The 24644-nt window shown below is 35.1% G+C and overlaps 1 protein-coding gene and 1 long non-coding RNA gene across 2 annotated transcripts in view; both read right to left on the minus strand.

Moving 5' to 3' along the window:
• Nucleotides 1–24644, minus strand: part of LOC127849774 (putative uncharacterized protein DDB_G0282499) — a 465276-nt gene that overhangs the window by 15355 nt on the left and 425277 nt on the right. The gene's annotated exons all lie outside the window — the stretch shown is intronic.
• LOC127851941 (uncharacterized) lies at nucleotides 8196–15926 on the minus strand. Its single transcript, XR_008036061.1, has 4 exons — nucleotides 15213–15926; nucleotides 13693–13805; nucleotides 12334–12546; nucleotides 8196–11765 (listed from the first exon to the last, which is right to left on the minus strand). It is a non-coding gene; the product is annotated as an uncharacterized LOC127851941 (long non-coding RNA).

A 24644-nucleotide genomic window follows, 5' to 3' on the forward strand; every position in this document is an offset into this window, starting at 1 on the left:
CACTTCGCGCTTAACGTCAACTTTGACACACATTATCGTGTAATGTTAATACAGTTCTTTCTATACAAGTTTTATTAAAAACGTGTGCTTTTTCTGTGTTTTTTTTGCACGACAATCGTTATTCGACTGTCAGTGTGTTGCTTTCGGGTGCAAAGAACGTGCGGAAAAAGGAATACAAGGGACTTTTCGGTTTTGCTAAGGATGTTACTCGTAAGAAATGGATTAATAATATATTATACGCATGTATGTATTTACGGCTTAGTTACACACAATAAATTACAACCCATCTCTTATTATTGAGGTCAAATAGGTTAATCAGTGGAACAGCGATAAAAAATGACAAATACATCCCACGAGATAATTAGATACTAAGATAAGATAAATGAGCTAGGCTTCAGCTAACTAACCAACAAAGTATCAAAAATAACATTTGGGCTTGTTTCAATAATATGTCAATAACTTAAAGGGATCTTTTCACGCTTTGGTAAATTGACAAAATTGAAAAAAGTTGTTTCAGATTCGCAAATTTTCGTTTTAGTTATGATATTTGTGAGGAAACAGTAATACTGAACATTTACCATGGTCTAATATAGCCATTATATGCATCTTTTGACGATTTTAAAACCTAAAAATTATAAAGCGTTGCAACGCGAAACGATTGAATAATTTGGAGAGTTCTGTTTTTGTCGTTAACTTTTGTGAAACTACGAAGATTGCTTATATAAGGTATAAAATACGTTAAGTATGTGTACTTGGCGGAATAGCTCAGTAGGCTAAAGCGTTTTTACTTCAGGACTCTGGCAGGACTCCAGGGGTCACTGGTTCGAAACCTGCTCCGGGCAATGTTCTTTTCCTTTTTTTAATTTTATTCTTGATTTTTTACTGGAGCTTTTACGATCCAATGTTTACATTTATCAATATAAAGCATTTAATGAATAAGTTAAAAAATGCCAAAATCTGTGAAAAGGCCCCTTTAAGAAAGTATGAGCGAATCAAAGTGTTGGTAAAAAATAATTATATAAACGTTCTTGTACTGATATTTAACTCAAATAAATTAATGTCTATTACACAGATTATTAAAATACATTTTAAAATGGAATTGGAATAGTATTACTAAAAATAGTAATATTATTTACGAACACCATTCTGTATGTAATATTGAAATATTCAGATAAAAATGTAAATTGAGAAGGGTTTGGGCATGGATTGTAATTATGAGGACAATTTATTGATCTCATAAACAATGAACAGCTTGGCATTTCTCTGTATTGGGTATCCGAACAATCGCTCTCACGGACAATCGCTCTTACGCTAATTTGACAAGGCGGACGTTCGCTCCTTCATAATTTTAACACCAAGGCAATTGGTTCATACAATTAGATGCGAAACCTTAAAACATAGTAAGCGCCGATCAAAGGTTAACACCTATAATTAGCCGAAAATTAAATTTACTTTGTGCGTACTATCATAAATACAAGTTGAAATATATGTCAACTTCTCAAGCGGTGTTTATGTAAACAATGTAACGATCTCAAAAATAACTTCCATTTCTTACTCGAATGTCCAGGTTTTAATAGCCTCAGACAACAATATATACATATATATTATGATTAATTTCTTAGTTTCTTACGTTTCAAAAATTTCCATGGCTTGCAGTCAAATTGATACCAGTTGTGTATTAGTCCATATAGAGTGTCATGGAGTTTATGGCTATTTGGCTGTTGAAATGTGCTTTATCTGTGGATATATCACAGTTGATTATTGCAGACACAGTATGGTTTTAGAAAAGAGAATAGCAAAGCCCAATTATATCAACAAACAATCATTAAATGTATTACTATCAGGCCAGTGCTAGCTTAGCTAACCAAGGGGTGATGCTCCATGTCCCACCAATGTCCGACTCTGCACACTTGGATCTACACCATGCTATTGTTTTGATTATCATGTGATTATAACGGAAGTTGTATTTATCAATGAATTTATATAAGTGTTCATACTGAAACTGTTTAATTATTAATAGAAATAGTGCTTTAAATTTAAATTCATGTAATTAGAAATATTTACATTCCTTCCTAATCAGAACTGTTGCTAGTATCCGTTCTATTTTTTATATTATTAATGTGTTTTGTGTAACCAAGTCATATTCAACATGCTTGTACTGTAGAATAATAATCAAAGAATTATTTTTTACCCCGACACGTGCATGAAACACAGTTATGTATTTACTAATCTGTATTCCCAACACGATGGTCGTCTTGAGCATCGACAAAATTTACCTCGCTTTCCGAGTCAGAATCATAAAAAGTCTGACAGACTGTCGCTAAAATCTGACTCATACATGTACGGTTGAACGGAAAACTCATCATAATAGCTATCATCTTCCATTTTCCATCAACTTTTCTAACTAAAGTTTCGAGAGGTAATACATTCGAAGCCTTATAACGCCGCTTCGTTATTGAGAGCATAACAATGGGAAATTTGTGACGTCACTTCCGGTTTGAATGAAAATGGCGAGTGCATCGGAACGTGTGAAAAGTCGCGACTTTGTTCTATTCGTTCTCGCTTATAACACCGTTATTGAATTGATGTGAGTTGCGAACTAGTTTAGATATGCACTAAATTCGATAAATAAAGGTGTATTACGGGTTTATAAAATCGCGGCACGTTATCTTTAATTGTGAAAAATTCAATAAAGTTTTGAAAATTAGGTCAGGTAACCTGAGAGTTTCGTATATTAATGTAGTAGCTATTTAAAGACCTGCACGAAGAACAAACTTTTTCTTATAAAGGGCAGCTCAACGACTATAACGAACTATTAATATTTTTTAAAACCATCTACATATAGTAGACATGCTATCAAATACAGATGTATTCGCGATATTTTGAACAAGAAACATACTTGAAGTTAATATAATCGTTTACCATTAGGTATGTTTTCATATTATGTGTATATTATCTGATATAACATGTGTTTTACCCAGTGATGGCCAGATGAATGGTATTGCTAGAATAAGAATTATTGTTAAAATAAACTTTAAAGCGAGTTTAACTATGTCTGTTCTTTATCATTTATTACAGGATAGGTTAATCACATACTGGGTCATGAATGCATGAGACCACAGCCTAATGTAAGCTTATTCGATAACTGTTTACATTCTATGGTTTTCTTCATTTGTGGTAAAAGTGCACGACGTAGTTCTCATGAGCTGCCCGAAGCCAATCTCGAGTTCGTTCGTAAATGTTTGGATATTGTCGTGGGAAATTCACACGGAGTTTATTGTCAAACAAACATTAAAAACGCACATTTTGTATCTCGTTAAATCTATGTGACCAGACCACATCTAGCGTTGAAATGTTGGCTTTTGCTATAAGGAAAACTGATTTTTTACTGTTCAACATTAATTTTATAAATATTTTACGAAATATTCGTTGATTGTGAGTATTTATGCTAAACGTGTATATCTATCGATTCCCTAAATGAACTGTATACTACGACGCTGCTTAAAAAATATCCATGCACTAGATTCACGTTAAGGCTAAAATCAAATTAAAATTTGATGTAATTGTTTTTCGTCATAAGTATTGGTCTTATACACCCAAGCTAAGTAATTAGGGCATTATACCTTGACATGCATAAGGATGGTCTGAAATGTTACTATATGTTGCTTGTTTCTGAAATACTATCATCAATAATGGATTTTGCTGATTCACCATATTTCATCTTAACTCAGCAAGTTGGCGCTTTTGTGGATATTAAGGCATGATTCTTTAAATTGATATTTAAATATACATAGTGAAAATACGGCTGCAACGGGAGAAGGCAAACCGTATTACAGCATGTGGTCATTTCGTTCAACGTTATAGATGCATGTTTGTTGGGTAGGGCATTTAAATTCGTGACACTTGCAAACACATGTTACGGTTACAATAGCTTTTCAGGTTAATAAAAATATGTATACACAACTCATGTTAAAAAGAAATAAACTGAGAGCTACGTACAAATATAAAAAAAAGTTTGAACTACTATGGTCTTCATCTTTAGCGAATATCATCAAAAACATGTGCATATTGTCTCAGTTTATGTCACGCAAATTGGCTGTCTTTTCAAATGATAGCATCTTATATAACCATTCATGGCATGGACGTTTATAAATTATACTAATTAATATAAAGAGATATCATCTCTTGACAAAACAAGATGATATCTCCTGGCACACTTCAAAAGCTTTTGCGCGCGGTCTCATACTGCATAAGGTGTGCAAATACGGACCCGTGGTTTACCATAACAGTGCAAATTCTATACGTATTTATATTGCCGCACTCCATTGTATTGATGTTATTTTCAAGACGATGTTTATCTTTCGATAAATGCGTAAATTTCTACATATTTTGCAGATCAGTTTACAACGCCAATACGATATGAAATGTGGGGCTTCAGACTAAGTCTGGTTGAGCGAAGCGTAAAAATAACTATGCACGTAGTAATTCGGACAAATTGAGCTGATAAAACCCCAAAGGCTACATGTGTACGATTACCATACACTGATGACATTTATTGGTTATAGTAACATATTAAAAGATTTCAGAACCTTATATGGCAAAAAAATAGTGTGTTTTTGTTTTCTGATTGACCGTTCAACAATTTAGCCTCTCTACTCACATATATTTTAAATAGGAAAAAAATCAATTTATTAGAATTGTTTTGACCGAGGCACTTACGTAGTTGTTGTTTGTATAAAGTAATACTTTCTGACGTTTGCACCGTTTGTGTAAAGTCATTCAACATCAGGAATCTTTGCAACCTTTGACTTGTTCCTTGCATAGCTCGATCAAATCCCTGTCGTTATAACCAACCACACCATGATAGCCGAGCCACGTGGTACAATAATTTTTCGTTTTTTTATAATGAACCTAAACTTATACACCATTTTCAAAATATAAAAGAAAATGATACTACGTTACATAATATAATCCTTAAAACAAAATCCTATCGGATCTAGAATGACTTTCTTGTGACGGCAGTGGTTATCGCCATTAGCCGTGGGGATATTACCGCTGCGTAGAGTTTGGAATGTGGTTTCTCAACCAGTCAAACATGCATTATTCGTATTAAAAACAGCGATTCGCATTCGTGGAAGTGTCCTGACGGCGAGCGTCGCACATAAATAAACGCTCTTTTATAAACACATTATAATATCACCAACTATATCAAAAGAACGTTTCATACAATGAATAAATCATAGTTTTTTGGTACACACTGATCTCAAATTAAGATCATTCATCATATTAATAATATTGTAAAGAGTTTTTGTGAATCATAAATTGACTCTACATATGATAGAGTGCATGTTTTCTCATCTGCATAGTTTGATAGGGATAGCAATTTTTAAATAAATGAAATGTAATTCCGGTTGTACTATGAATTGTTTCGAGCGGAGTTTTAAGTAAAAGAGAGATCACACTTACCATTTAACAATAATTATAATACGTTATGTCTTAATGTTTGTTATCTCAGATCTAAATACATGTTTAAATTGTGGACATCCACTTTAATGTCACCATAATTAAAATAAATATGAAACAAATGCTTACTGCAAACTGTTTAACCAAAACAATATTTTCCCAGCGTTGTCTACAAATTGGCATTAAACCGCCTCTACTTAAATGTTAATATTTTGTATAGTATATGTAAAACCATATTTGTAGTTTATTATAATAACTTGATGCAATATCTGTTTCGACATAATCATCAATACTGGCATAACCAAAATACTGAAAGAAAAAAGATACACATATTGATCAAGGCTTCAGATTCACATACACGTGTAGTCCATGTCAGACAAAATGGTAAAGATAAATTGTCTATAGACTAGTTTTAGCAACGATATAAAATAAGTATCATTTCAGTTGTACACGGGTGTATAAATATGTATGTGTCTTGTTATTTCTCATCAACATTGACTGACACTGGCCTGTACAGTATGCATGCATTTTTTAAATGGCGATACGACTAAAAGGTTTATGTATACAAATAGGGAAAATCAGTTAAATTTCCCATAGTCTTACGTCAACCACTCCCATGGGCCCTTTACAAATGGTTTATTACGGTTTACTACCTATTAGAAATAATTGCAATTAATCACGTGCTACTAAGTAGGTCATTAAAAAACAACAACATATTTTATGTAGAAAAAGTCTCTAAAGCTTCTCATATTTACTGATTCTTAAACATTGACCAATATCAATCTTATATAAGTGTAAGGGGGCATATAATTGCCTCTCGATAACCAAACATTGAGCAGAACAGTTGAAACCCGATGAACTCTCATTTTTTATGTGTTCCATTTTTCATCATTATGATTTGTTATAATTCAATGACAAAAAGTGACACAACGTGATATACGTTTCGTTTCTTGTGACTGCTAGGTCACCAGATATATCACTCTCCTATGTGACATGTTTCGTGATATTTTCCGACAAAATAGATCGTATCACTTTCATTTTATTGATACTTAATATAATGTGCCTAAAGTTGTCCGCAATACATATAAAACGCACGCTTCTTTGGTGTTAATTATCTGCTAACGTCAATCATTACCCGTTATGAGCTATGTGAATGTATTTTCGCAACAGGTCTTTAAAATGAATCTTACGTATGCGAATTTCGTTTCTATTATGAATTTACAATACATTATGCCAACAATTTAAATAAATATCACAACGCTTGCATTTTTAATAATTTATTTAAAACTGAAATATTGGGTACTTTCAATACTTCTTATGTTATGTATTTGCGGGAAGGTTTCGGGTCATATACAAACAGCATAAAACAGTGTTAGGAAATGTATAATACAGCCTAAACAGACCTATTTGTTGAACAATCATAATCCTTTTAATTAGATTTTTTTAAAGATATTCGTAAGTTGTGGTAGCTGCCCTCTTTATTTTCAACGTTGTTAACTAATTTAGTTTTACCTGTATAGCAAGTGTACTATAGACAGTATTAAATCAAATATTAATAGAATTGTATGAGTATAGTTTTAAGTACGTTCCTACTGATTTAACATATTCGTTTAATAACCATTATTAAGCGAGTTATTTCACCAATAGTACAATAAAAAGCATAAATTAATCAGCATTAAGGTATTTATATACCGAAAGCTTACATCTTGGCATGACAGTGTTTTCCCATATATTCCTAATTTGTTTACTGTTATATTCTACATGTAGTTACATAAATAAACTTAAAAACAATGGAAATCCCACATGATTGATATAGACATTTCCAAGACCGTGTTTTAATTATGTTAATGGTTCATGGTATGTCGTTGGTATTGCCCTGTGTTGTATAGGCAATTAGTCCCTTGTCTTAGGTATGAGATAAGCGGGTGTAAGTACTGTTTTTTTTTCGGATAACGCCTCCGGAGTTTCATTATTCCTATGGAGATTTTATATTTTGTATTGTTGTCAATGATTGATATGGTAAATTATGCATGAGATAAAAGTGTGTTGGAGGACTAACGGACGGAATGACAGTCAAAATAAAACAAGTGGGCCTAAAAGGCCCAAGGTATCCCCCGCAACATATGCTTTGTTTGAGGATGCAAATTGGACGGATGAACATAATGATAGATGGACGGACGGAGGACAATAACACAAAACTAAGACAAAGGAAGGTTCTTAAGCCTTCACAATTTATTTAGGTGAATTAATAAGTCGAGCGTTTTCCACAAAAACATTCAACGAGTAAAAAGCATTTTTTCAAGATACACAGGGCCATAACTCTGGTTTTAACAGATGGTGTACATGCCATTTGGCATGCATCATCCTCTTATGCATATATATACTCATACGAAGTTACAATGAAATATGCCAAAGCACTTCCAAGATATGGCTCCGGACACAAAAGTGCCTATAGTAAAAAGCATTTTTTCAAGATACAAAGGGCCATAACTCTGTTTTTAACAGATGGTGTACAATGCCATTTGGCGTGCATCATCCTCTTATGCATATATATACTCATACGAAGTTTCAATGAAATCCGCCAAAGCACTTCCAAAATATGGCTCCGGACACAAAAGTGCCGGACGGACGGACGGACAACACAAAAACAATATCCCTCCGCCTCTGGCGGGGGATAACAAAATGAGCTCCCCAGGTTCAATAGTTGGAAAGTAATATATAAGTGACAAGACAATTATTCGGGATTTAATTGGCAAAACATGTCGTTTATTGAGAGTTCAACATCAAACTTAGATCGGGAAATACATATCATCAACATAAACATATTTAATTATTTACATACAACTTGTATATATAGAAGTGTTGAACAAAAACAGAATAATCAGTATAATGATGTTTGTCTTAAAAAACACAATTAAAGTACACAAGATTATAGACAATATAAATCTCAGTGAGCCACAACATATAAACATCAAAAAATAAATGCAACAGATGTACGGTTACAGTTAAGATACTATTTTAACTTTTAATATTAAAATCCTCTTAACAGTTATCTCACGATGTTGAAGCTATTTACACAATTCAGAAAGGGATAAACAATCCTGAAATAATTTAGAAAGACCCTGATCAATATGAGGTACATAAGCGATTGCATGGGGCCTACGGATACTTTCCATAGAGATATTATATTTGCTTATTCAAAATGCTTATTTGGAGAAGATGAACATATAAAGGCATGATTTTAAAATTGCATTTCATACTGTATTTCGAATAAAGACAATAGTTATATTGTTAACAAATACTTATATTTGTGTTTGGTAATTAACACATACAAGTTAACTAAGATGGTGTTTTTTTCTATGTATCAATTTGATCAACATTTGTCACACAATTTACAAACATCAAGCTATGTTTAGCTATTCAACAACAGAATACACATGTTTCATTCATTCAATAAAAGTAAAATAATAACAAACCCAAGTTTAAGAAAATCTGGTCTTAAAACATTTGCTGAACTTAAACAGTGGGATATTTACTAACAAGAGATGTGTTCGTCAGAAGCACAGTATGCTCCCTATTGCGCCGCTTTGAAAAAAACAACATTTTTTTAATACCATTGACATTGAAGGATGACCTTGACCTTGAACTTCCACCACTCAAAATGTGCAGCTTCATGAGAACGCCACTTTGAATTTATTATTATTTTGACCTTTGACCTTGAAGGATGACCTTGACGGTTGACCTTGACCTTGAACTTCCACCACTCACAATGTGCAGCTTCATGAGAACGCCACTTTGATTTTTTTATTTTAATATATTTGACATTTGAATTTGAAGGATGACCTGGACCTTCAACTCTCACCACTCAAAATGTGCAGCTCCGTGAGATGCACATGCATGCCAAATATCAAGTTGCTACCTTCAATATTGAAAAAATTATGGCCAAAGTTAAAGTTTTCGGACGGACGGACAGACGCCATAAATTTGACATTTGACCTTGAAGGATGACCTTGACTTTCACCTTTCACCACTCAAAAAGTGCAGGTCCATGAGATGCATATGCATGCCAAATATCAAGTTGCTATCTTCAATATTGAAAAAGTTATGGCCAATGTTAATGTTTTCGGACGGACGGACAGACGCCATATATTTGACCTTAAAGGATGACCTTGACCTTAACAGATGACCTTGAACTTCCACCACTCACAATGTGCAGCTTCATGGGAACGCCGCTTTGATTTTTTTTGGACCTTTGACCTTCAAGGATGACCTTGACCTTCACTTTGTACCTCTCAAAATGTTTAGCTCCATGAGATACACATGGCTTCCAAATATCAAGTTGCTATCTTTAATATTGAAAAAGTTATGGCCAATGTTAAAGTTTTTCAGACGGACGGACAGACGCCATAAATTTGACATTTGACCTTGAAAGATGACCTTGACCTTCACCTTTCACCACTCAAGATGTGCAGCTCCATAAGATGCACATGCATGCTAAATATCAAGTTGCTATCTTCAATATTCAAAAAGTTATGGCCCATCTTTAAGTTTTTTTTTCGGACAAACGGACGGACTGACATACTGACGGACAGTTCAACTGCTATATGCCACCCTACCGGGAGCATAAAAATGACCCTAATGAAGGCACTGCACAGCAAGTGTGGGATGGTCAACGTGAAAGGTCAAAAGGGCTGTTACAAAACTAAATGAAATGTAAAATTTTATTATCAGCGTATATACGCACATATATTTATTTAGTTCTTTATTCCAAAAAATCCTTTTAGACTTTAATGTATTTACGTGTTATGTTGAGATGTAAACACAATTATCAATTTACAAAGCAGACATCTTTGTTTTTATTTTTAAAGCAAATAATATTGCTCTCTATTATTACAAATAGAGACAATTGCAATTTTTTACAATTGTAAGCATATGACAACACTTTTGCTTACTGTGTAATTGACTATTTTTTCTGGTACTGTGCATTATTTTAACAGTTTAATATATATATGAGCATTCACACAGGAAATGTTTTTTTACAAAGGTTTTTACAAACTAAGATAAACAGCTAGTTTATCTTATACAAATGGCAACAATACAAGAATAATTTACATTTAAAATACAATTGTTCTACAGTTGCTTTATGTATAAATGGTAAAATATACCTACACAATATTAACAGTGATCAATAAATCTTGATTAAGTTACGCAGTTATTTAAGAGGATACACTCTGGTCATCTTCATATGCATAAACAAACATAAAGCATAATAAACTATTGTGTCCAAAAACAAAGTTTAACAATTGTGAGCATACACGTCTATGATCTAACAACATAAATTAACAATAATAATTTTTGCCAATTTTCATAAAACTCTTATCTGTTTTTTTGTTTTTTTTTAATTCTCAGTTTCATTAAAAGCTTTCCCAAACACGCAATAGTCATACTATATTAATTTTACAAACAATATCCATTGAAATCAACAAAATGGTATTTACAGAATCAATAATTTTAGGTAGATTAAATAATTTTTCCCAGAATGTATCATTATTCCAATGAAATAGTATGCTACTAAACAAGATTCATGATCGAATACCGACCCGAATGAGCAAATTGACTAGTATTGTTTTCGGAAGGATTTATAGACAGAAAAAGCTGAAGCCTAAAAGTTATAAACCTTTTAGAACAATTCATTAAATTAGCTTATCTATATTACGGGTAAAAACAGAAAACTGAAACATATCTTATAACATGAACATACTCTTTTTTTCCAATTTTGTCAAAGTTACCAGCATCATTTAAACAGACTTGACAATCTTAGAGTGAAAAATTCATTATACAGACAAAGACATTGGATATAAATGCAATATGTGTGCTTAAAAAAAAAATTAACATGCTATGTTTAACCAAAACTTTCAACATAAAGAGACTGACAGCATCATAATTCCCATGAAACATTGGTCACATAAAAAATAAAACGTAAACTATTGTTTTTCTTTGAAAACAACTTGGCTGTTACACATACAAAATGTGGCTATTGACATGACTTTCTGGCTTTCCACTTGAATTGTTGTGATGTGTCATTTTGCCATTTCGAACTGAACAAGGTCATTCATTTTCACCCGTCATAAAATTCAATGAGTCAGAGTAAGTGCTGAACAAACCGGGAGGTACGTTGAGACTAGCACATCTAAAAAAGTTTTTATCTATGGACTTCTTAGGTTTGACTGGGGTCAATATGGTAACAACTGCTTCAACAGGCCGTGTTTCTGATTGGATGATTTGATTTTGTCAAATGGCATCTGAAAACAAGAAATACTTGTTACTGTAAATGCCAGTATTTCATTTTATTTTTGATACCGATTAAAAAAAACAAGAAGCTGAACAAGCACATAACTTGGTATTTCAAGGTTTTACAACTAATCTGATTTGAATCCATAGAGGAAATGATGGTCCTGAGACTATTTATAAAATAATAATTGATAATACATATTTATATTGAAGTATGACCATTTTATAACGATACAATTTGGATTAGGATTTGATGAAGATACATTTTGCCATTGGACTCAAATATCTTTTGAGAAGTAGTAAAAATGGTTTGCCACCATGCACCCACATTTTACTTATGTCTCAAAATTCCACTTATGTAAAAGAAAAAAGAATCAAAATACACAAGTAGGCAAGTTCACAGTTTGGCAAATATCTTTGTTTTAATCACACTAGAAGCAATACTTTTCGAGTTTAGACTTGACATACAAATTCAACAGCTGGATGCACGTATGGACGGGCACAGGTAAATCTACATGCATCTACACATCTGTGAACTTGGGGGCATGCTAAAAACATGCACACGACTTGAACACTCACCTGAGGTTCGCTCTGCATGATCTTTACAGACCGAGGGTCCTGCACCATGGATATACCAAAATCTTGAGATGATGACTGCCACTGGTTCATGTGCTGTTATGATGTTCATAGAAGGAGGGTTCCACACCATAGAGATGCCAGTAACTCGAGATGATGACTGTTGCTGGTGCAAATGCTTCAAAAAACAAGCTCAACGCTTTGATATCCGGGTTTCTGCAATTAAGTATGTCATGTGTCAATTTAGACAACTATTTTTAAAAATTTACTAGCATTTCATAAAAATTATCAAGTATCAAAATGCGGGTTCAACCCTGGCAACACAATTAATACTCTCTCAATAAGATATTAACTTAAAAAAAAATAGAGCTTTGTCACAGACGTGACGAACACCCCAACCTGAAGAGTGGATGAAAATAACTTGAAATAGGGAACACCATGCTGAATGTGTAAAATGCACCCATGACCCTGTGACCTAGTTTTTCGTACGGCATGGCCCATGTTCGAACATGGCCTAGAGATCATCTAAATAAAACTTCTGTCCAAGTTTGTTGAAGAGCGGATGATAAGTGCTTGAAATGGAGAGCGGCGACCAAACTGAATGTGTAAAACGCATTAAGTGACCTCATGACCTACTTTTTGGACCGGCATGGTCCATGTTCGATCATGGCCTAGAGATCATCTATATGAAACGTCTGACCAAGTGTGGTGAAGAGCGGATGATAAGTAATCGAAATAGAGAGCGGACACCAAACTGAATGTGTAAAACGCACTAAGTGACCCCGTGACCTTGTTTTGGGCCCGCATGGCCCATGTTCAAACTTGGCCTAGAGATCATCTAGATACAACTTCTGACTAAGTTTGGTGACAGACAGACCGACAAGTTCACTCCTGTATACCCCCCTAAACTAAAAGGTACGAACATCACTGATCCCTCTTCGTAATTCAATGTTAGTTTAAGAACCATATTTACAGTTGATATGGAACCTGATTTTGTAAAGAGTGAAAGAGTCAGATATGTTGGTACCTGCTGAGAAATTGTTTGCTGTTGTTGTTGTTGTGGTTTTGAGTTAAATATAACTCTAGATGTTAAATTTAAAATGCAAATTTGAGGGTTTAGCTTTACACTTTTGCATTTTCTTCACATTTCTTGATAAGATAAAGTAGTTTGTGGCTGAACCCTTAAACTTAGATTAGATAAACTGGTCAATTAATTGAAGAGCAGAAACCCCAGTTTGTATTGGGTTTTACCTATTGGGTATTTGTGAAAGCTTTATTGCATCAAAAGGTTTAGGCTATTAAGACTGGGTCTCCTGAATGCTTTGCCACAGTGGCCCCTTTTGCAATGGCAAGGTGACTTACCTATTGAGATGCAGAGTTTGATTTGGTGAACATCGCTCACTGGGCTTGAACTTGTGAGTATAAGACCTCTGTGAACAGATAGAAAGACCTTAGGGCATCCCAGGAATGTGTCCCTGTAAACCAAATAATTCAATGCATTCTGAAATGGCATCAGTTATATTAGAAGTCAATCAATGTTGTTTGAGTAAAAAATATTTAAGAAATAAATTCTGTTTGAAGGATCTTGATACAAATGGGATATAAACTAAACACTTGATACAAACATAGCCTTCTATATATTGTACACTTGATACAAACATTTTGAGTCCCTCTGGAACCAATATTTATTAAGTTACGTGCAACACTAAAAAGGTGGGACGGACATAAGGATGAAAGTAAGGACGGGGAGAATTACAGACTAGGACACATGTGTACGCCCCCCCACTGAGCCCTTTCAAGGCAATACAAATGGCGGCTATTATAAATATTTAACACTTACATAAATGATTTGTTTAAGTTAGCAGCCAGGATAGAGTTTTATCAGTATTAAACACAAACTATTTAAATTAAAATTTGGAATGAAACACTCCACATTATAAGTGGTTAATTACTGTAAAACCATTAAATTTCGTGTAGTATAAATTTTCGTGGATTTCGCTGGTCCACTGAACCACGAATTCAAGTACCAACGATTATTTATACATTCTTTTAGCCGAAATTGGTCATTTCCGAATGTCATTTCTCGACATTTTCTTTTGTTTCGGCTATCCGAGATATTTGTTTTGTAATACTTCACTTCAGTAGGTCACATTATACAATTTCTTGATTAATTAAAATATTTCCGAATTGAAAATGTTTTCTTCCACTGAATCGTTAGCGATCTGTGTCAATAATGCTTCAGTCATAGACTGAGCCTTTGCAAGGTCGGGCAGCTCTGCTATAGTAGGGGAACGTGTCTGAACTGTTTCCGTTTTCAACCATTTTGAAAGAGACATTGTTTGATAGAGATATGCTAGTTAATACAATATGTTGTTTTCTTGATAAGTGTCCGGGTAATAATACTTTTTTACGTGACGTCGTCAAATTAACAGTTTTCAGATTAATCACATATGTTAATTAACGTTAAAAGAGATATAACGGTTTTCACATGTGTATTTTGGGGACCTTATTACTTATTTGTTACTACTAAGAGACTGCGCTAAGAATTGCACATATTGTCAAAACAACATTGATGGCAATTAGTGAGAAGGGACCCACATGTGCGCCGCTTTATCGATCTTTTCGACAATTATTGGCATTCGGCAACACTTTCATGCTTCAGTGCACATAAAGCCAAAGTATTGCTGTCAACACAGATTAGCAGATTATGCTTCGTTATTACTCTGGTTGCTTTAATAAAAGTTTAATCATTATTACGGTCAGCATTCCCAAAAAATTTGACTTCCACGAAATTACGTGTCAACGAATTTGTTGATTTTTATTAAACCACGAAATTTCATACCGGCGAATTTCTATACGTTTACAGTACATTACCAACCTACCTTATTGACGAGGTAATCTTGGCCCCTGGCCAACAAAGTATGGAGCCCCAGGTTCAGAGTGGCTCCACCCTGCGGGTAAGACTAGTTGAGCATTTGCCCCAAGGTCCTGGGCCAGGAAGTGTCACTGGGCGTCTGGGCCCAGCTGACCAGACAGCCTGTTGTTCAGCTAGGTACCGATCTATGATTGCATGGGTTCCTGTAGGAACAGGCTCTTAAAACAAAAACCAAGAATTTACATAAATATTGAAAATAAATGAAGAAAATAATTGTAAAATGAGCTGAAGGCTTTTACATAATTATTTTACTAAAATTAAATATTATTTAACAATTCTATTAAAGCAGATTTTTATGCAAGGATAAACTTTTGGTTCAGGGGCTAAATTTCGGTCGAAAATATACAAAACTTAATGCCCTGACCTTCTATGATTAAAATTGATATCAGATCAAGTGCTATTTGCATTTTATTTACTAAGTGTGATCAATTTAAAAGCACAAAATCCCATTTGATGCTAGGAACTTTTCAGGCACATAAAATACTGATGTTAAGTGAACTATATGGGCCTCATTCTGGGAACATAGGGCCTAATGTATGTGCAGTCTGCACAGGCTAATCTGGGATGACACTTTAATAGGTCTTAATGTATGTGCAGTCTGCACAGGCTAATCTGGGATGACACTTTAATAGGACTTAATGTATGTGCAGTCTGCAATGGCTAATATGGGATGACACTTTAATAGGTCTTAATGTATGTGCAGTCTGCAATGGCTTATCTGAGATGACACTTTAATAGGTCTTAATGTATGTGCAGTCTGCACAGGCTTATCTGGGATGACACTTTAATAGGACTTAATGTATGTGCATTCTGCACAGGCTAATATGGGATGATACTTTAATAGGACTTAATGTATGTGCATTCTGCACAGGCTAATATGGGATGACACTTTAATAGGACTTAATGTATGTGCAGTCTGCACAGGCTAATCTGGGATGACACTTTAATAGGACTTGATGTATGTGCATTCTGCACAGGCTAATATGGGATGACACTTTAATAGGACTTAATGTATGTGCAGTCTGCACAGGCTAATATGGGATGACACTTTAATAGGACTTAATGTATGTGCAGTCTGCACAGGCTAATATGGGATGACACTTTAATAGGGCTTAATGTATGTGCAGTCTGCACAGGCTAATATGGGATGACACTTTAATAGGACTTATGTATGTGCAGTCTGCACAGGCTAATCTGGGATGACACTTTTAAAGGACTCAATGTATGTGCAGTCTGCGCAGGCTAATATGGGATGACACTTTAATAGGACTTAATGTATGTGCAGTCTGCATAGGCTAATCTGGGATGACACTTTAATAGGACTTATGTATGTGCAGTCTGCACATGCTAATCTGGGATGACACTTTAATAGGACTTTATGTATGTGCAATCTGCACAGGCTAATCTGGGATGACAATTTAATAGGACATAATGTATGTGAAGTCTGCATAGGCTAATCTGGGATGACACTTTAATAGGACTTTATGTATGTGCAGTCGGCACAGGCTTATCTGGGATGACACTTTTGAAGGACTTTATGTATGTGCAGTCTGCGCAGGCTAATATGGGATGACACTTTAATAGGACTTAATGTATGTGCAGTCTGCATAGGCTAATCTGGGATGACACTTTAATAGGACTTAATGTATGTGCAGTCTGCACATGCTAATCTGGGATGACACTTTAATAGGACTTAATGTATTTGCAGTCTGCACAGGCTTATCTGGGATGGCACTTTAATAGGACTTAATGTATGTGCAGCCTGCACAGGCTTATCTGGGATGACACTTTAATAGGACTTAATGTATGTGCAGTCTGCGCAGGATAATCTGGGATGGCACTTTAAAAGGACTTAATGTGTGCTCAGTCTGCACAGGCTAATCTGGGATGACACTTTAATAGGACTTAATGTATGTGCAGTCTGCACAGGCTAATCTGGGATGACACTTTAATAAGACTTTATGAAGGTGCAGTCTGCACAGGCTTATCTGGGATGACACTTTAATAAGACTTAATGTAGGTGCAGTCTGCACAGGCTAATCTGGGATGACACTTTAGAAGGATTTAATGTATGTGCAGTCTGCACAGGCTAATCTGGGATGATACTTTAATAGGGCTTAATGTATGTGCAGTCTGCACAGGCTAATCTGAGATGACACTTTTATAGCATTTATGTATGTGCAGTCTGCACAGGCTAATCTTGGATGACACTTTAATAGGACTGAATATATTTTCAGTCTGCACAGGCTAATCTGGGATGACACTTTAATAGGACTTAATGTATGTGCAGTCTGCACAGGCTAATCTGGGATGACACTTTAATAGGACTTAATGTATGTGCAGTCTGCACAGGCTTATCTGGGATGACACTTTCAGCACATACATGAAGCCCCATATCCCAGATCAAGGCTCTTATACTAATTGTTGTTCTTGTTGCTGTTTCTGATGCGACCAGGCCAAAGACAGAGATGAAGCCCCGACGCCAAATCACCATCCCAAAGCCGGAAATTCCTGACAACTGTTGTTGAATTGCGTCAATCGCAGACAGCTAATCTGAAGTAAGGCTCACATCATTGGAAAGCAACATATCCAGGTCAGTCACATAAACAGACGATTCACGCAGAGCCTGCTCTCTGTTGGATCAGATCGTTTCAGTTCGAGCGACTCGTTCCGAACAATGTGTCGATGCCCAGCTCCGCTGTTGGAAGTGTTGATGTAGCCAACTTGGGAGATGTTTATAAGAGGCTTGCTACATGTAGGCTGACGCAAGACAAACTGAATTTCTTTAATTAGTTGTTGTTTTTGTGCCCAAACTGGGTCGGAATTGTCTTTGACTTTCACGTAAAGGACATTCGTTATGTTGTCTAAAATTGTTAAAAAGGAAATGACAAGCAAACTAAACCCTGATTTTGTTTAGTGACAAATGAATATGCACTGTAACAAATAACTTTACACACCTGTTCTTTTAATGCCAAACATTTCATATATTATTGATATTTAGGATACCGCAATTAGAACTGAGAATAGCAATGTATCAAAATGTTACACGCACAAACTTAAAAAAAAAAAATTTGTGTTTTAAACCACGAAACATTCATGGTAAAGTACACTGTGTTGCAAGGTGTGATATTGCAAAGGGCTGAGTTAGAGTTTTGATAAACTTTAGGTTGAGAGTTGAAAGGATTACTGGACCACGCTACACAACTGCTGTCATTTTTCAAAGTCTTCTTTTGCATCGATTCAATGTGAGGACCTTTGGGCTCTGAGTGGGAAGTGCTCATAACAAAACCAGACGTGTTCACTTTTAGCAAATTGTTTACAATAATAGGCAGAATTCGTGTCTGATGCACACCCCATGGATGTATCGTGCTCGAGGTGTTCACAACCAATTCATTACTGCCTTCCTTTGTCAGCATGGATGTAGCGTGCTCTGGGTTTTCCCAACCAAGTCATTACTACCTTTTTGTGTCAGCATGGATGTTTCGTGCTCTGGGTGTTCACAACCAAGTCATTACTGCCTTTCTTTGTCAGCATGGATGTAGCGTGCTCTGGGTTTTCACAACCAAGTCATTACTACCTTTTTGTGTCAGCATGGATGTATCGTGCTCTGGGTATTCACAACCAAGTCATTACTGCCTTACTTTGTCAGTAACATTGCCAAAAGTCCATTCTATTGATATGTTGGTCGCTGAGAGGACAATCTGGGGCAGTCCGTAACCCTACTGTCGCCCAAACTATCAACAGCAGAAGTATCCCACTAGGAAAGCTTACGCTTTTATTGTTCCTTGATTTTCTCCCGTTCAATTTCTGTTTGTCCCATAAAGATTGGAACAAGTTATTGAACTTTTTATTCTTCATGATATTTGTTGTGATGTCGAACAGCAACAACTGACTGTTAGCGTTACCATAACTACTGCTATAACTTTTCGTGTCTGTAAAACTCGTCCCTCTCAGGCCCACATGGAGCTCTAGCTTAACAAAACTACCCAGGCTTATGTGTGGACAACTTGACTTGGGCATTGCGTTTGTTCAGAACAGAATCATGCTCAGAATTTCCTGCAGAACGGAATTGTTCAACGATGCTGACTTTTTGAGGTCAAGGGGGAGGAGTTAGAAGTCAGGGGAGGGGAAGGGTCATTCTGGACTGGGGTTCTTGCAGGCGGGACTCGTGCGGTTGCTTGGCCAACTCAATATCAATGCTGGTGCTCTGCTGAAAACAACAACAACACAGTGGGTTATAGGAACTTGTAACAAATTATATTATAATCTATAACATACTATGCCTCTTGACAGGTTGTGAAGGTTTTCAACAACATGAATTTCTAATCTGGCATTTTATTGGTACCTTGTCCTTAATAGCATGAAAATAAATACAATTAAGTCATTTTGTATTAAAACAAGAAAAGTGTTGGCTAATGCTACACATATCTGTACATTTATATTTATTATCTTTACTCCATTTTCAGAGATGTATTTTCATAAGCCAATATGCGGATCACTAATGTTAGACAGTGTCGTCCCTGATTAGCATGTGAAATTCACATCAGCTAATAAGGGAGGGTACTTTCTGACTAGACTGGATTTTCATAAAGAGGATTATTTGTTCAATGAATTGTTTATTGTTTATATATGTTTCAATAAATGGGAGGCAACAATATTAATGTTTAACAATAATATTAATGTCTCACCAACGTTGCAAAAAAATACACACACATATTATTTTACCATGCCTTTACAGATCTTTGATGGTTAAAATCAGTTTAAATTCACACTAGAAAACAGTTTTAAAGTCAATCAACATGTAAGTTGTAAGACATAATAAAAATAAATAAAACATTAAACAACTTAAGGGCAACAACTCACTGCTGGTGCAGATCTAAAGTTCTCTCCCTTGTTAGTTTCAGCTAAAATATCCTTCATGTTGCAATACGAGGACATGGAAAGGCTGTGTCACCCTCACATCCCTGGACTTTGATTTGGCTGAGCCTTTCACTACTCCTTTGTCTTCTGTGCTTAGCAGTTGCTGTAACATTGAGAAAACCAATATGAAGTCTTTTGAACTAGTAAATTAGTAATACACTAGCAATTTTTTTGCCAAATTGAAAAAAGTATCTGTGCCACACCAATGAGGAAAATTAGCGTAATAATATTAAACATCGGGAAAATTCTATCTTTTACATTGGGAATTATAGGTCTTTTTAATTGCATGGAACTTAGTTGCACAAATCCAATCAAAATATATTCTTTGACATGCGTTTTTGTTGAAATGTTCAGTTTCAGTGCTCATTTTATTAGTCCACTTGCATATAAGGAAGTGCCTATTACGTGTACTTTATAAAGATGGAAAGAAAAGGCTTTTTTGCACATACACCTTGGAGTAAAAATTATGTTACAGGCCATTTGCCCTTAATAACTAACATATTACAATACTAGTTTGCCTTTACTTTGTCGACGCCCATAAATCTATATTTTCACAGTTACCAATAACAAAACAATATTTTGTCCAAGTTATTTTAAACATTAACTGTGTTTGATATGATATTTTGTGAACAAAATACGGCTTGAAATTTTCAATTTTGTGAAAAAATGAGTAACCAACTCTTTAAAAATGGCAAACTATGTTAAATTGGGAAATTGTGAGCTACTATTAGAATTGCTCAATATGTATGTTAAATTTGCATTTATATGTACACCGATGTCTCAATTACCAGTTTTTAATCATAGTGGTTTTTATACCATATTTGTTCTGATCAGAATTTACAAATACCAACAGACTGGAAGCAGACTATTAAACTTGAGCCATATTCCGGACAACTGGGCTTAATGAATATGTATATTACCACATTAGCCTGTGCAGTCCACACAGGCTAACTTGAGAAGACACTTTCCACCAAGACATGATTTTTGTTTAGAAATAATTTCTTTAAAGCGAAAATTTCCTCAAAAATGGAAAGCATTATCCCTGATAATTCTGAGTGCGCACTGCACAGGCTAATCTGTAGATGGTACATAACATGCATTAAGCACCCTTTTCCCATAACAAGGCTCACCTGGTATCATCTTGTACAACTCTGTAACAGACTGTAGGGGGATTTACTTTGAGCCTCATTCTGAGAAAACAGGGCTTTATAAATTGTGCACTAAGTGTCTGCCCAGATAAACCTATACAGCCACACAGGCTTATTAGGGACAACACTTTCCGCTAGACAAATTTCTTTTACTTTACCTTCAATTGGGAATTTTAGGAAGTTGTTTGGGAAAAATACATAGTTCCAGCATTTGGTATGGGGCCGATTTTGGCCCCTTTAATTGACAAAAAAACAATAACACAGTATACACATCAAGAACTTAACACTTCCTTGCAAACAGGCTCTATAGAACCAAGGCATTCAAAGCTTAACTAAATATCTCACAATTTTTATACAAACTCAACACTGTAAACATGATACATAAAAGAAAAGACACAATTTTAACTTCTATGAAATCATATCATATATTTGTCCACTTCATATTTAGCATTTTTAATACAGAGGTAACACTGTAAAACCATTATTATGCGTTTGGGGCTATTTTTTGTTGATTTTAAGGTTTTACCGATCCACAAATTAATCACAAACACACAGGAAATGAACTGACACAAATTCCTCATTTATTTTTCCAAACTGAGTAATCCACACATTAACTAATAATATGTCCATGAAATACTTTTGTAATCACCAAAATTTGATGAGGAGGAATATCAATGAGTTTGCAATATACAAACAATTTCAGAGGATATTTTACCATATGTAATATACAAACAATTTAAGAGGATATTTTACCATATGTACAATATACAAACAATTTAAGAGGATATTTTACCTTATGTAAATTCATTATGTTTTTTACCACCTCATCTTTTTGCATTCTAAATAAACAGGAAATACACAAGACGGCGCGTTGCTGGTGTATTTATGGGTCTGTAAAACGGACCCATACCCGAAGCATTTTATTAGTTTAAAATAAGTGCCTTGCATGTATAAAAATTACAGTGCTTTCAAGAGGAATTTTTTCAGATGCCCCGGGACCATGGGGGGTGAGGGCTGCACCCTACATATGTGGGTTTGTTTTTTTCAGAGTGAAATGACGTTATGATGGTGCGTTATGACTCTTCAAGAAAAAACAGCAATAAAGTCATTAATAACGAGATTTAACAAAAATTGTTTTAACCGTTTTCCACATAGATACCCATAATCGCGTCTCGATCGATTCCTTAATACATCCGTATGAAACCATACTTTTTATCTATTACTGCCAACTTACTACTTTTACTGTTGCTACTCATTACCCGATACTCCCGTATATTCCATTATTAAAAGGACATTCTGATAAATAGTTATGATAAAAGTGCTCAAAATTTCCAAGAAAAACCAACATTCACCATTTGTTGTCAAATTTTGGCATATATGTTACTGTGTAAAGATGTGATAAAAAACATCCAATCCAGGCGTTTTTTCCACTAAACACGCGTAAATTGCCTGACGTGATGTTCCCGTTTTTATGCATTATAATTATTATATCTCAATCAAATTTCACTTAGATCTATAAAAGTATATAACTATCATAAAATGATTTTATTCATATAATTTGATATATTAGAAAGAATGATATTAAATTAGTTTTTCCCAAATCAATTGACTTTTCACAGGAAAATATTCCAAACCCGCAATGGCATTTTTTCCCAAAATGACAAAGAAAAGGTCTGACAAAGGGTCTATGTTACCTTCTGCGTAGTCAGGTCATCCTTGTCCACCACATCCTCAGCATCGTTGTCCTCACTCAGCAGCGACTGTAGCAGCAGAATAGCTTGATCTATTTCTTGTATGTATATTTAGGACTCAAACAAATTTATAAAAAATGTAATTAACACACACACGTTTATATAAATGTAATGAAAATCAATAACAAATGTTCAACAGCATAAAACATGGCAAATTAATAAATCTTACATCAAGTGTTACCTTTCTGTAAACATTTAATATCAATATATACTCCTCCAAAGATTACTTAAACAATTTCATATTTTATACAAAAAGTATTCATCCATATACATTTCTTACATGGCATGGTTTTTATAGAAATGAAAGTCTAATAATAGCCTCAGTTGCTATGTATGTGTGCATCTATGTACAAATATTACATGTTCAGTTGAAAAGCTTTGTTTTTTCATGCAAGAACTTTAGTTTACAAGAACTAAATTTTAGGACCATAATGACACAAACGTTATGACAACATAACATTATATGCATTAGATCTAATGTTCAAACAAAAACCCTCACATTGTGTAATCAGATAACAATATGTGTACATAAATTATTTGTATCTTTAACTACACACTTAATGTTGTATTGTAACATCACACACTACTATGTTGGGATGCTAAACAACACATTGTCATTGAATTACTAATCACTAATTACAAGAACTAATACATACATGTACACACTATTCCACTCTGAACACCAGGATGGTGTTGTTATCCAACTGTCCCACAATGATGGATGATGTGGTGCTGCTGTAGCAGACTGACGATGGTAACCACACTCCATCCCTCTCCTCTGTAGCCAGAGTGGCCAGCTTGCTCTTCCCCTCGCTGTCCAACTGTACAATAGTGTTGGACAGCCATCCACAGACCAGCACCTGGCCTGCAGGGGTCACATGTACACCATATGGGAACTCTAGTGCTGGGTCTGTGTATGTAGCCAGGAGTGTGCCATCCCTGGCCAGGGTGAGAAGCTTGTGCTGCCTGTAGTTGATAATGTACAGCTTGTCTCCTGTGGGACTCACAGCACACTTCACTACTGCAAAACAGAGTAACATCAAGATATTGAATTACTGTTAATGTTAAATAATCTTATTACACATACTGCAGTGATATTGTATTACGCATATGTTTCTATAAATAGGCCTTTACACAACTAAAATATATAAAATATATCCATACATTTCAATGATTCAATAGTTAAGTTTGACATTAAACTTCAGTAGCAGAGCTATTGTGTTAACGTTTGACATGTTGAAATGCGACTGGTGAGTTACAGTACAGCCAAAGCGGAACAAACATATTTCGCGATCCGCGGCGGCAAGGCAAAACGAGTCGATGCCGCATCAGTCGTTAAAGCCGCGTCAGTATGCGGCGGCAAGTCGCATTTCGCCGCTAAACTTCGCATCTGTCCGCAGAGGCATGCCGCGATCCGCGACATGATGCGCATCATAAAATAAACAAGGGCTGTTTGTAAAATATGCATGCCCCCCATATGGGCTCTAAGTTGTAGTGACAGCCATTTTGTAAATATGTTTTTTGTCACTGTGACCTTGACCTTTGACCTAGTGACCTGAA

Source organism: Dreissena polymorpha, chromosome 11 (assembly GCF_020536995.1).
Source record: "Dreissena polymorpha isolate Duluth1 chromosome 11, UMN_Dpol_1.0, whole genome shotgun sequence".
Classification (NCBI taxonomy): Eukaryota; Metazoa; Mollusca; class Bivalvia; order Myida; family Dreissenidae; genus Dreissena; species Dreissena polymorpha.